The sequence below is a fragment of the Pyrgilauda ruficollis genome, unplaced genomic scaffold (assembly GCF_017590135.1).
Source record: "Pyrgilauda ruficollis isolate IOZ18807 unplaced genomic scaffold, ASM1759013v1 scaffold20, whole genome shotgun sequence".
Classification (NCBI taxonomy): domain Eukaryota; kingdom Metazoa; phylum Chordata; class Aves; order Passeriformes; family Passeridae; genus Pyrgilauda; species Pyrgilauda ruficollis.
Genome location: NW_024519207.1, coordinates 7324686 through 7339748, shown reverse-complemented (window position 1 = coordinate 7339748; position 15063 = coordinate 7324686).

Here is a 15063-nt window from a genome sequence, read left to right as displayed (position 1 = left end):
ACAGCATGTTTTGTCTCACCTGTGCAAAATGAAGAAATAGTTAGGGTATGTTGCAGTGTCTGAATTGCACTGGCTCCATGGAGTGATGCGTAAACCTGAGCAAATGCACATTTTATGCAGCGTTACAATAAGGAGACAACAATAAGCAAAAGTTAACAAAGTTTATGACTTTAGCCACTGTTATTCAAAAAAAGGTCCATGCCTTAATTCCGAGCAATGGAAAAATTGACATAAGATATTTTTCAAAGATATGGTAGGAATGGGAAACAGACTTTACTTTTTTATTGTACTTTACTATGGCTGAACTTAATATTGTATTGCTATAATATAGATATGGCAGATATGGTAACCACTCAAATGGGGCTATCTATCTCATATTAAGATCTTCCTTAAAAGAGACGATTTTCTATTCTGTTGTAGGTATTTCACTGTAAATATAATGAACTATAACTCAGGTTGCTCAGCATAATATGTAGAGGATTATTTATCTCTAACTGACCCTTGTGTTACACATCTTCCAAACAGGCTTAATGCTGCTCCCCTAAACTGTGTTATACTCCAAGAATATTTAGGCCAATGTTTATTTTAAATAGGTTGACTACACTGGTTTTTGTTTTTCATATTACTGTCTCAGCCAAATACATCCGCAGTCTGAACTGGACTGGCAGCTGCTCAAGCTTTGGCTGTCACCATTTCATGTGGCCTGCATCACACATAGGCCATGATTCAGAGCTAAAAGGCCACAGGGCAGCAAATCTCAGATGCATTAGCCATCCCAGTAAATCTGTGACTCACTAAGTTGTTTCACCTTCCTGTGGTATTTCTGGCATCTTGAGCTCTGCCTATGTGATTTGTTGTCGTTGATGAGAGAAAACTGTCAAAATGAATATACAGTTAACCACCAAAGTCTAACTGACCGGAATCACTCTTTGTCCTTATTAACACCTCTTCCCTCCAACAATGGCTAAGTCTCTGCTTTCACGAGAGCCTGAGGAGCTCTCTTCCTTAAAGACCAAATTGTTTCCACAAACCATCTGTCACCAGCTGAATTGCTGTTTTTCCCCAGTTAGCAGCAACTAGTGCTTACTCCAGCTGTAAATACCTGATGTGGTTCCAGAGAATTTTGTCTTTAATTCTTTCTTCTATTCCTATAAATTCATCATAGGAGCATGTTTTTTTGAAGTCAGGGGAAATTCCAGTGTACTGGGAGATTAACAGATCAGCTTTCCCCATTCCAATTTAAAACAAATGAACAACTTTTTACCTTCCTTTCTTCTTTGTGCTAATGATCTGAGCTGTGAGTGACTCTTGAAGAGTATCTGTAATCATAGAATTGTCTAGTTCTATGATCCCCTTCATTTTCTCTTTCTTATTCTCTTTGGTCTTGTTTCCCTTGATTATTACCACAAGGGGTGTATTTGGCATGGGCAGGAAAGAAAGAGAAACAACATCCTCCAGCAACAACACCTTCCTGTACTTAAGTTCTTGATTGTTTCAAAACAAAAAAAAAAACACCAAAACAAGTCCAGAGGAACAGAAAATGTTTGATTTGCTTGTTAGAGCCAGAAGCTATGCTTCTCTGCAAAACAAATACACATCTGTCTTGCTGAGCCAAAAGCAAACTCAGTAGGAGGAAAGTCCATATTTACTGATAGGACCGTAACTGCTCTGCAAATATGAATTATCACAAAACCATTTAGAGATGATTTGATATACTGACCTCATAATTGATTTGAATTCCAGGAATGCTATAAAAATCAGTCATGTCTCAAAGGGGATTCTGGCTTCCTTTTGTTTTCTGTGTCATCTTCAGGAACATGCTGTATGTACATCATACCAAAGGAAGAATGATATTTTTTGACTTTTTTTTTTTTTTATATCACAGGGCAGAAAATAAGAAAGAGAAAGAAAACAAAAAAATAACCTCCTCCCCCCAAAAAAAGAAGAAAAAGAAACCCAAAAAACCCACAAAAAACCAAAAAAAGAGATCCCAGACAGTGTTTATGATTGTCTTCTTTTGTAAAATTGCCTTAAAGAGGCAAAGTTGAAGTGGGACAAAAGCAAATACTGTGATCATAGATAGCTGCAGTCACACGGCAGGCATGTTGCAGTGGAGTTCACAGCGGCTTCTTTCTCTGGAGTAAGACATGCAGCACTAGAAACGGCAATAAGCTTTTAGCACAGATGCCACAGATCAGAAGTTTTATCAAAGGGACAGACTAGCTGCAGAGAATTCCCATCCCACCCCCCCCATTTCAAAGACATGTAGAAGCATCTAGTGAATCAGAGACTACATTCCCATAGAGCTTATGACAAGTGCTGTCAAAACCACATACTAGTTTGCTGGTGTTTATTGAAAGGTCTTTTCTTGTGGGGTTTTTGGATTTTTGGTTGGTGGGCTGCTTTTTTTTTTTTCCACTAAAGAAGTTTTTTATTGATAAGCTTCAGGTAAAAAAATGGGGGAATAAAGACATAGATTTCTCCAAATGTCAGCCTGTGTCTGGTACAGAAGCTGAATAACTGAAACTAGAAATAAAATACAAATGTTTTCATTTAAATGATTTATCCTCAGACATAAACACAGAAAAAAATCCAGTTAGATAAATCAGTTATTGAAATTAAATTTAATATATAGTATTTTATTAAAAAAATTGTCCTTTCCCTTTTCCTAACAGCAACAAAAATTATCTCTTTTACCATAGCTTGCAGAATTTGTCGAAATTAAAATCCAGTGTTTACTACACTTCCTGCCTGGAGATGCAGCAATTAAAAAATGAAAAAAGCAAAATCAAAACCAAACAAACCCACCCCACCCCACCCCACCCCAAATCATCCAACCAACCAAACAAACAAACAAACAAAAAAACAACAGACAAAAACCCCGAAACAAACAAAAAATCCAAAACCAGAATAACAGAAAAAAATGAAGGAAAGAAGGTTGTTTCCCACTTTTCTGTACTGAGAAACCAATCTCTAGAAAGACAAAATTGACTTACTCTGGAAGTTTTAAAAAGAACAACAGAGAGTTAATCAAAATGGCTGTCCCAGGCCTGAACTGTAAAAATGCTTCATGTGGGAGCTGCTGGCATTTCCAGCCCACAATGGGAAAGGATCTTTGTGTATTCTATTTCTATCATCTACCTTTACAGGGTTTTGATGACTTGCCTTGCCAAGACAGCTGCTAGTGAACGAAAAAATACATCTGCATGTCCAAGTGCAGGTGGGATGAGGTCAAAAAATCACCATTTTATTTGTTTCTTAATCATTTGTGATTTTGTTATTCATTTTTCTGTTTAAAGAAGTGTCCGTCCAATGCCTTAGGTAAATGTCCATGAAACCCAAAACAATCCCATCGGTGTTTTCTGAGGACTAAGAAGCAGCTGGTCTGAAGAGAAAGAGCTTTCACCGGGATCCTGATTGCTCCCCAAGCAGCTCCTTTCCTCCCACAAAGGTGCATTTCTGCAGGCCTGCTGGAAGTCTTATGTGACATATAGACTCCCCAGGCAAGCCAGTCTTTAAAATCTGCTTTTAGTTCCTCTGGCAGCTCTGCTACTCCAGAGATTTCTGAGCTTCTGTTCTTTGCTCTCATGCAGAGAGGGATGATGGTCAGGATAAACACGTGGAAAAACAGAGCAATGGCACATTTCAACGTGGAAGTGAAGATGAGCAGAAAGGGAGTTGAAAGGTGGATATTTTTAGGAGATAGGAAGGCACAGGTGTCCTTTTGTACTAAGTAAAAAAAAAGTTCTTTAAAACATGCTTTTGCCTACACTTTGCCAATGAGCATGCGTGGGATTTACGCATCTGGAGCTTTGGTGTGTCTGAAGTTTGAAGTTGATTTCAGAATAAACCAACTTTTTAAAGTCCACCCCCTTGTGTCTGATTTGAGTGCCTTCTGAAAAAAAAACAAAAACAAAAACAAAAACAAAAACAAAAACAAAAACAAAACAAAACAAAAAAAAAAACCAAACAAAAAAAACCAAAAAAAAACCCCAAAAAACAATGAGGCAGCTAGGGACAACTTGGCTTCTCTTTGCTTGCTCATGTGTTTTGAGGCTTATACAGGGATAGAAGACATTTGTGTCTTCATATTATAAAAGCCAAGCCAGTCCTGATTGTTGTAGTGATTTAGCAGCAGGTTTTCTTATCATAATATTCAATACTTATATTGATATAAGCTTAGTAAGAATAGTTTGGTGGAATGGAATTTAGATCCAGATTTAATTTCCCTGAATGTAGGTGTCTAAAAGAAAGATAAATATATACATTTCCTATGTACTTAACAGAGATTTAATCAATACAGCCAATGAAGCCTGGAGGGCAAATCAAAGGTCCAGCCTTTAAAAGTCTACCTAAACTAAGAGTGAGTTGAATTACTCTCCAGGATCTTCAGATTGTCTTGATCTAGAGCCTCCTCCAAAACTGCTAGGGGACCAGAGGATACTCTTGTCCCAGTTTTCAGCAATGCACTTGCATATGAGCATGAAATCCCTTGCCTGTAAAGTGTTTGTGCTCTTGGTGTAGTGAGAGAGGCACAAGGCTACTGGTAAAACAACAAAGTTAGAGGTAGCCTGGCTTCAGAGCAGCAGCCTTTTAGTTTAAGGGCTACTCTCCAGCACTCACCTCCCTATTTAGGTTCCAAAAGAAATTAGTGATATTTTCAGAAGGCCTGAGTACTGTCAGTTCTGGGTGCAGTCAGAATTCTCACAGGACAGAGGAAGTTTTAAATTTGTTTGGGCAGCAAGTCTAAATTTTAAAATGTAGCCATATTTATTTAAAATTTAAAATAATTGTATTTGTGAATCACACTGACACCCAATGGTGTGAATCAGACAATGGGAAATTTTCAACAGTACAAAACTGCATCAAATTTATAATCAGAGCAACATTTAAAAAAAAATGGTTACAATTCCTGTAAAATAATCAATAACCTGTTTCAGGAATAAAAAGAGAAAATTAGAGTTTTACAAATTGAAGGAATGTTAATGGATGAGAAATTTCATGAGAAAACTTTAAACCTTAAAGATTTAATTCCAGCAGCACCTAAAATTCAGCACGTTGATGTCAGGGCAGTCGCCCTGCAAAACCTCAGCAAGTGAACTTGAGGACAGCCTTGGGACTTTTCTGTGCTATGGCAAAGAGAAGACTGGAGAACAATTTTTTGTGTATCTAGGGCAAAGGAAACAGTATATAAATGTGGACAGAGGGGAAGGGAATGCCTGGAAAAGAAAATGTATGGCTATGAGGTTTTCCAAAATTATGTTTGTGACTCTACATCTAGATAAAGAATCACACCACAAGTGTCTCATTATTATTTTTAAAAGCTCTGGAAATATATATATCTGCTTACATATCAAGACTGCTATTAATAGTGAACAGAAATGGTCTGGAGATTCTGTGATCATACTTACATACACGTGCACACACACATGCAAATATTAACTACAGTTAGAGGTGTATTTAATTTGGTTCTTCTCTTGTTCTGGTATAAACCAGAATTACCTGGTAAAGTCAGTGGAGCTCTAAATTCCAGTGGGGTGAGAATAAAAGGGTTTTTATTCCTTGTTAGGAGGGTTTTCCTTCCTTCCTTCCTTCCTTCCTTCCTTCCTTCCTTCCTTCCTTCCTTCCTTCCTTCCTTCCTTCCTTCCTCCTGTTGTGAAGCTAAACCTAAATGCTGCAAAAAATTGTGATTTGAATGATGAAAATTAAGAAGTTCTAGCATATAATTGTTCTTTTCCTTCAGCTATGAAGCAAATGTTATCAAATGCACTGTGATCTTAACTTCAGTATTCCTTATAATGGTACAATTTATTATTTATTTAATTCCATAAAAGCAAATGGAGTTAACCAGAACCACATTGGTATAAATAAGAGGAGAATCAGATTTTGAAAGGTAACATCTTGCTGTCTGTTACATAGCTGTCAAAATGGATGAAAAAACCCTGTTATGTTCCTCCAGACCATATACCTTTAAAATCAGAACTGTCAGTGATTGATGGAGCTCCAATGAAAGATACAACATTTATAATGCTGCTACATATGTGAACATCTCTCTGTACATCAATGTCATTTAGGGACAAGTGTTGTAAGTTGACCCAAGCAGATTTCTTTTGCCAAGAAAAAACCAAACCAAAACAGTCAAACAAAAGCCCCCTTGAACCCTGATGAAAACCACAAACAAACAAACAAAAAATAATTCCATGTCATATGCATTTAAACATAAAATATTGTTGATATCTATTAGAGATTGTGCTGGTTGTAAAAACTCAGTGTCGCAATTAAGACCGCTCAAGCCACTGCAAAGGGTGTGGCTCAAGCCAAATAGGACTTTCGATAGTGCCTATTACTAGGATAGATATTTCGTTTTGAATCCACAAAAGAGTTTCTGGGAAAAACAGGTGGAATTTGATTATTGCCTCAAGGAGTCCATCAAATAAATTAAAAAAAAAAAAAAAAAAAAAAAAAAAAACAAAAAACCAAACCAAAACAAAAAGACAGCACTCAAACCAAACAAAATTGGTGAGAAAAAAAGTTTCTAAAATCTTTGAAAGAGATTTTATCCAGCAATTTAGGAATTTACCCAGCATGACATAGACTCAAGTTAAATCTGCTCTCCTTCTAAGGTGTTTTGAGTCTACGACATTCAAAAGAAGGACTTCATAAATAGTCCTTCCTGAATACTTATATGGCCTAAGCTGACACAAGACATATCCAGTACTTCTTGCGTTTAGAGGAGCCATAAAAATAGTCTTTGAAATTTAAGCTGGAAATTTTGTTGGAGCTGAACTTGTAATCAAAGAGAAAAAAAACCCTAATTTTACAGCAATTACTTTAAATTTTCACTCACTCCTTGCATTCTATGCAATATGACAAATGATGGAATGATGCCTCTGAATATCTTCCATGTTGATGGCTGAGATATTCTACAGTGCTAGAGCTCAGTGACAACATTATCTCTAGCTTTTTGACCTTCAAGGGAATTAGTGAAGCATTTCTTATGCCATAACTTGCTATTCATTTTGTGCAGGTAAACAAGACTGGAGGAGAGTGAGGTAAGGGCAGCCAAAAACAAAAATTGAAGTTAAAAACAAAGGGAAAAAGATGGAATAGGAATTAAACAGTGTAAGCAAAACTTGTGCCCTGTTTTTCCTTTTTGCCTGTTAACAGCAATTACCCCCATCCTTATCTGTCACAAAGCAAACAAACAGACTTCTGGAAAGATGGAGCAAAAGGCAGGGCTGACAGTTCTGCAGCCAGCTCAACAGCAGCAGAGTCTTTACTGGGTGCCATCTGCAGCACAAAAACTGAGCTGCATTTCCCTTTTAAGACTTCTTATGGAAACAACTTGAAACTAGTAATGATTGATGCGTCTTTTATCAAACACGGATAGCTAATCCAATAACTGGATCTTTCACATTTATATGGCATTTTCAGGCTAATGAACAATTAAAGCTGGACACTGGGACATTCCCTTTTTTATCATAATTCACTAAGGGCTGGAGCGTCAGTCTTTACATCTTCTAAAGCTTTACAATTTTTTTCCCTATGACTATAAATGAGTTTTTTATTCTGCAGATTTTAAGACTTTGGTAGAATCCTTTTTGTTGCTATTGTTCACAGCTGAAGGAGAAGGTTATTTGTTTTACTAAGATAAGGTTTCTAAAACATCCTGCTTAAAAAAAAAATACAGCAAAAACAGATGATGTTTTCTCTCTTTTCCAGTTATCTATTATTTTCTAAAGAAACTGAAATGCCATCTTGCCTCCTGGATAAATTATCTCTTTGTTTAAAACACAGGCAAAAAGCCTCCAAGATATAAATAAAGGTCAGCTGAAGAGGTTCAGTTTAGCACAGGCATTGCTAAACACAAAGTTGTTTAGCTGGACTTTAAAAAACTTGTATATTTTCCTTTTCTTACACTGAACACTCTCATTACTTTTACACTGTGCTGGTTTGCAGTAAAATCACCCAGGCCAGAGCAGGGACCCAAGCACTAGCACTACAGTTGCCCTTCTTGTTATTCCTCAGCACAGCTCTGTCCTCTATGAGCTCAGTCCATCTCAAACAATGCCCAATTGAAGCCAGGGAGCTAGCTCAAACACCATTCTCAGCAGTCAGTTTGTTTGCAGTTATATTATGTGTTAGATCATCTAACCATTGGCTGTCAACTATAGTGTGCCGACATGGTACAGATGTAATCTTATGCTCAGACCAAAATTTCACTCATTTCATCTACCATCTTATGTTTTTTGGAGCAACTCCAAAATGAATATTAAAATTTTAAATTATTTCATTTGTAGTCATACACTGTATTTAAGATGGGATTTCAGATTTCTTCAACGACAGATAATTATGGAGCAGCCCTGGATGTTTGTACAGATTGGGAATGAGAAGCTGGAGAGAAGTGCCATGGAAAGGGACTTGGGGGTCCTGGTCGATGGCAAGTTGAACATGAGTCAGCAGTGCCCTGGCAGCCAGGAGGGCCAACCCTGTCCTGGGGAACATCAGGCACATCAGGCACCAGCCAAGCAAAGGAGGGAATTGTCCCACTCTGCTCTGAGCTCTGGTGGGCTCACCTCCAGTCCTGGGGGATGTTTTGGGTGCCACAATATAAACAAGACATTAAACTGCTAGACAGTGTCCCAAGGATAGCAACAATGATGGTGAAGGTCCTTGAGGGGAAGTCATATGAGAGCAGCTGAGGTCAATTGGTCTGCTCAGCCTGGAGGAGACTGAGGGGAGACCTCACAGCAATCTACAACTTCCTTGTGAGGGGAAGAGCACGGGCAGGCACTGATCTCTTCTCTATGACAGCACTCCAGGGAATGGCCTGAAGCTGTGTCCAGAGAGGTTCAGGTTGGGTATAAGGAAAAGGCTCTTCACTCAGAAGGTAGCTGGGCACTGGAACAGCTCCCCAGTGAAGTGGTCACAGCACCAGCCTGACAGAGCTCAGGAAGTGTTTGGACAATGCTCTCAGGCACATGGTGTGACTCTTGGGGATAGTGCTGTGCAGAGCTGGGAGTTGGACTCAGTGTTTGTGGGTCCCTTCCAGCTCAACATATTCTGGGATTCCGTATCTAAGCTTTCAACATTATAAGAAATGTTTCTCTTGGGTTCAATTAACCCAGTTGTTTTGGTTTAACCCCAGTCAGCAACCAAGCCCCACACTTCCACTCACTCACTCACCACCAGCAGGATCAGAGAGCACTGAAAGGGTGAAAGCCAGAAAACCCATGGGTTAAGGTAAAGATAATTTAATAGGGAAACCAAAAGTTGCACACATAAGCAAAGCAAAATGAGGAATGGGCAGGCAGGTTTTCAGCCATGCCAAGGAGAGCAGGGCCCATCACATGTAATGGTTACTTGGAAGAACAAACACCATCACCCCAAATGGCCCTTTCCCTCCTTCTTCTCCCCCCAGCTTTTATATACTTAGTATGAGTCTGCAATACCTCTCCGGCCAGTTTGTTTCACCTGTCCCAACTGTGTCTTCTCCCAGCCTCCCATACACCCCCAACATATACTCCTTGACAGTGTGGCAGTATGAAGAGACAAAAAGACTTGGCTCTGTGCAAGACCTGTTTAGCAATAACAAAAACATCTCTCTGTTTTCAGCCCTCTACCCCAGCCAAACTAACTCTACCCCAACAAATTACGGCTACCCCAGCCAAAACCAGTACACCCATGAACATAGAGGACCAGGAACTTTATCTGAACATAAAAAAGGACTTTCCCGTGAGGATGATGGAGCACTTGTGCAGGTTCCCCAGAGATTCTGGCAATATCCCCTTCCCTGGAGAAATTCTGGCAATATCCCCTTCCCTAAAGCACAATCCTGAGTGAGGTACTTTAGGGAACAGTGCTTGAGCAGGGAGATTGGACTAGACTGACCTGCCATGCTCCCTTCTAATCTTAAACATTATGTGATTCTGTCACCATCATCTCAGATGGAATTGATGCATATCACAAGTTTTAACCTTTTAAGAGAGTTATTTTAAGAGACCAAACCAAAATCTTCCATCATTTTTTACATTATGATTCTAGTTTGAGGGGGACATGCCTTTGAATCAGCAGCATAACTAATACCTCTCAAGCACAAAATCTCATAATGAATTTTGTTCTAGGGTGAGGTATTATTAGGCAACAAGACATCTTCTTCTCCCTTTTCCTTTTCATTGGAGAGATATAGAAAACCTCTTATTGGTACCTAAAAGTTCAATATATGTTATGACTTGACATAATAGCTTAGTGAATTAAACATAAACTTCATATATGGAAAATTAAAAAAAAAATTCTTTTTTTTTTCATTAAGAAAGAAAAATTTTGAATTCCAGACAAAGAAAAAATGTTCATTTAAGGATATTAAAGTAATATAGGACACAAGTTTTTGCACAAGCACATGGAAACTGATTGCAATCTACTTAAGTCAGCTAACAATAACAGAATCAAAATTCCAACCAGGTATCTTTAACATCTCTTTAGTTTGAGTAGAATAAAATAAGCTCACATTAATGGATTAACGCACTACATTATGTAAGTAAGATTACATATTTAGATAAATAGTATGTTTTTCCTGGATTACACAATTACTTAAAAAGAAAAATCTAGATTGCATGTAAACAAATACCCAAATGAAAGCTGAGCTGCAGTGTCTGAAATAATTTTCAGTGACACAGATTTCTAAGACTATTTATATGTCCAAACTGAAGTGCTTTAGGGGATGTTTGAAGACTTTGGCCTTATAAGTGTGATTTGAGAATAATTCTGCTTCAAAAAGTTCTGTGTAGCTAGAAATATGCATTATTTAGAAGTCTAAATATATAAAAAATCCCAAATTATTTCACTATTGCCTGAACTTTGACATCTTCTTTATATGCACATATTGCTGCCACTTATTTTACCCAACAAGGAAAATCACATAGCCAAGGTCACAGAATTGAAGAATGTAGTAGTCTTATTTGTCCAGGTGAGACTAAGACCCATCTTTTCTTTCTCTTTCCCTTTCATCCAGAAGACAGAGGTCTCAAAGGACTGTAGTGCCAGGTCAAAAGTTAAGAGCAATAGCTTTAGATCCTTTCTTCTGCTAAGGCATCAGAAGCCTCTTTTGAGCACTCCCTCTTTTTTTTTTTTTCCCTCTCTACATGAACTCTGGGTGAGAATTTCCCTTCCTTTGGGGCACTTGCTACTTTCTAGGCTTTGAGAAAACTTACTCACTATTCTGCCTGCCTGGATCTAGTCCTTAGGTTTAAATTGAGTGACATAGTAATTTTCCTGGTTGTACTTGGACTGTGAGCTTCATAATTTTTTAGATAAACTGAAACAAAGATGTTCCAGGGGTTTTAGAGGTTTTGTGAAGCTTCATAAATAGCAAGTCTTGCATTGTCACCACAAAGTCACATATACTTGATCATAAGCTAAACTGTTCACAATTTCCCTTTCTCCTTGCCTCTTAGAGCACCTTCATCTCTTGGGTTTGACAAAGGTCCATCATAAATGGCCTCTGTCTCTGGCAATATTTTAGTGTTGGGTCTCCCACAAATATAAAGCTATTCATCTTCACACCTTGCTAGGTCTTTCTAATTCATTATCAATGCTCATAAAATTGTTCTAATTTGAAATGGTGAGATTTATCTGTCAGTATAAGCATATCTTTAAGTATAAACTGAAGTTAGATATTAATGAATATTATCTTATGATTTTTTTTGTCCTTTCAGGAGTTCTGCAAGACATTTTGTATTCATTCTGTTTCCTAAGAAATTATAAGAAAACATGTAATATTTGCCTTCAATATCATGAGAAACCAGAAAGCACTCAAAAAATTCCAAGAAAGCCCCATGAGATTTGTTGATTTCCAGGTAAAAGCAAATGATTAAATGAAATTTAAACTAACTTACAGTAAACCAGGGTCAGAAAATGTGCATAATATATCAAGGTCAAAAGGCTGGTGATTCTTTGAGACAGTAACTCTGAGAGCCAGGAGTAACTTTATTTATCCTTTTTTAATTGCAAAACCTTTTTGTGCTGTTTTGTATTCTTTACAAATTTTAATTAAGACAGTTTGCTGGTGGGTGCCCAAAGTAAATGCATGTGGATATAGCTCTCTGTCTCTTAAGAAATGTCTGAGGTATACAGTGTTTAAAATTTTTATGCCTTTGTGACTCTATGTATCCTTTATTTCATCACTCCCTTGGTAGTGTAGTTTATTTTCCAAGTTAAACAAAGGCATTGGCAGAGAAGCTACAAAGTGTTCTAATCTCCTGACCCTCACACTGACAGTTCAATATATTTTAGAACAACTAAAGATATGGAAGTGGAATTATGAAACAAGCAGGCACTTTAGAAGAATGTTCTATAAATTTATAGCTTTACTGCATAGTGGAACTGCTGTAGTTTTAAAAGAGCAAGGACATACATCTGGAAAATAAAACATTATGGTAGTGGCTCACTGTAAGAAAAAGATAGAAAGATCTGTCAAATAAAATTGTACAGAAAATGTGAAATTATTGGTTTCATTGGGATTTATTAATTTGATAAATTTCAATACATGTTTGCTAAATGAGGGAGGGGAAACTGTAACACAGGCTGATAACTTGAAATCATTTTATAACATGTTCTGGTTTTATTTTTCCACCTATATCTAAAATTCATGCAGTTAGCTAGGGAAAGGTTCTCTCCCCTCAGTGGGCCGGTTCTTGCAGTAACTCAAAGCACACATATTCAAGCATCAAATGTCACCACATTGCCATCTTACTGTGAGTGACTGGAATTTACTTCCTATTGTTAGTGGGGCTGAAAATTTCTACTAGATACTACAGAGTTCATAATGTGTTGTCTAAGCTGAAAACATTTTCAGGCACTGAACTGACCTTTTAGAAAACTGCACTTTCATCCTTAAAGTGCTGGACTATTGCAATATTTCATTTAAAAGGTTATTTAAACTTTTTTCATCTTTTTGTGGAAAAGGGTAAGGATTATTTTGTGAAAGAAGTATCTTCATATAACTCTTCTGTGTCAAAAACCAAGGAAAAATACCACTCATTACTCTAAAATTGCTCCAAGAAAACTAGGCAGAAAAGACCACAGCTGCTATTCTCCCTGAGAAATGAGAAGATAATTGTAATTAATATTTAATACTTGCTTTCTAATAACTAATAGTTCTAACTAATGGTTATTAACATTTGGGTTTTTTTCTATGAACATTCTGAGAAAAGATGAGAAGAAGAAAATATTTTTCTTCTATCTTATTGACTTGGAACTGAGGTACAGAGAAATTATGAGCTGCTCACAGTCAGTCAGAAAAATCTGCAACTAAATGTGTACTTCTCCAGTACCAGTTAAAAGTCCTGACAAAAAATCTCTTCCTCTGCCAATTTGGCTGAAAAGGGATTGATTGCTTGTAGAGCCTAACCATAATACAGCACCTGTGCATTTAAAAGAAGGAAAAAGAAATTGAACCAGATTGCAGAGTTGCCAGCCTGAGGAATGCTGACCACAAACAGCTTTTTCCCCTACAATTTATCAGAGGAAGGGAAAAGAAGTATTAAAGATAGGATTAATCCTCTTTAGAGGGGAGAATGTGGGAAATGATTACTGCAAGAACTGGTTGGCTGTAGTGCTAAGGGATCAGATTTTAGAAAAAAAAAATAACAGCCTGCTTCCAAATGATAAATGAATATGTGAGCTTCACTGATGGCACACATGACTGTTTTTAGACTTAGAAGAAGTGACAGAGGAAGATGAACAGTCATGTAAGTGGCAGGGTAAGTGTATTAAAGGCATAGCATAAGAGAAATGAGCTGACATAAAGACCAGTGACCGTAAGGAGAGGTGATAAAAAAAGAGAAGGGAATATATTAAGGAAATGAGTTAACTCTTCTCATTCCAAATCTAGTATAACTCTTAGGTCAATGAAGAAAGCAGCATTGTCCCAGGAAATAAGTGGAGAAATGTGGAATTAAGAACAGAAAGAAAGAAATACAGAAGATTTAACTGTATGCTTTGCTGGCATCATCTTCTTAGAAAATTTGATATGTATTCGATACTGTTTTTCATGATCACAAACATGAACTTTAAACGGGCATTTGGCATTTCCAGAAGGCTTAAACATATGTGATTAAATAAAGCAGACATAACAGAGTAAGGTACTGCCCAGCCAATTATTCCTGCCCTAGAAAGGTTGCCAAATAATGCAGATTACATGCAAATTTTTCCTTTGAAATTTACAATAAATTATGTTGTCTTGCAGTAGGCTGGGTTAGGAGTGCACATTCATTAATGGAGGATCAGCTGCTGAATGTAATTTATTAAGCTGGTATAGCTTATATATTTCAGACACAAATCTCAAACAAAAATTAACTAAATAAAATGGAATTAAGCTTTTAGAGACTACTGTAGAATTATTGGAGCAATATAAAATATTTTCTTCTAAAGAATTATCTATCATATTTCAGAAGAGGGTATGAGACCAAGGACCACTTATAAAAAGTGGGCCACCCTTTTATGGCGGCAAGAAGCCAACACACAAAGATGCTCCATAGTTGCAAGTTTCTGGAAGCAGCGAGCAGTGCAACTGAGGTTTTCCTTATTTTCTACAGAGGTTGAAACAGTAGATCCTGAGGGGGGAAACAGAAGCTCAGTCCACAGTTTAACGCTAACACTGCCACAAACAGGAAGCTGCTTCTGAAAGAGGATTCACCTACTAACTAAACAGCCACTGAGATCTTTGTTGAAGTTGATCTTACTGCATAAACATGAGGTTTTCAGCAACAGAACACCATAGGGAAGTAATCCTTTGGGCCTCCTATTGCCTTGCAGTAGTTGTAGCTGCTTAGATCTTCTCTGTCTAGGTGTAGCATGTTTATAGGATCACAGAATGAATGGTGGGGGTTGAAAGGGACCTTTAAATGCCACCTGGTCCAACCCCACTGCAATGAAAAGGGATGCAATGTCTTCAGCTACATTGCATTGCTCAGAGCCTGGGCAACAGGGATGGGACATCCATCAGCTTTATGGGCACCCTATTATTCTTTCACAGGGATTAAGGACTGTGCATAACATAAAAAA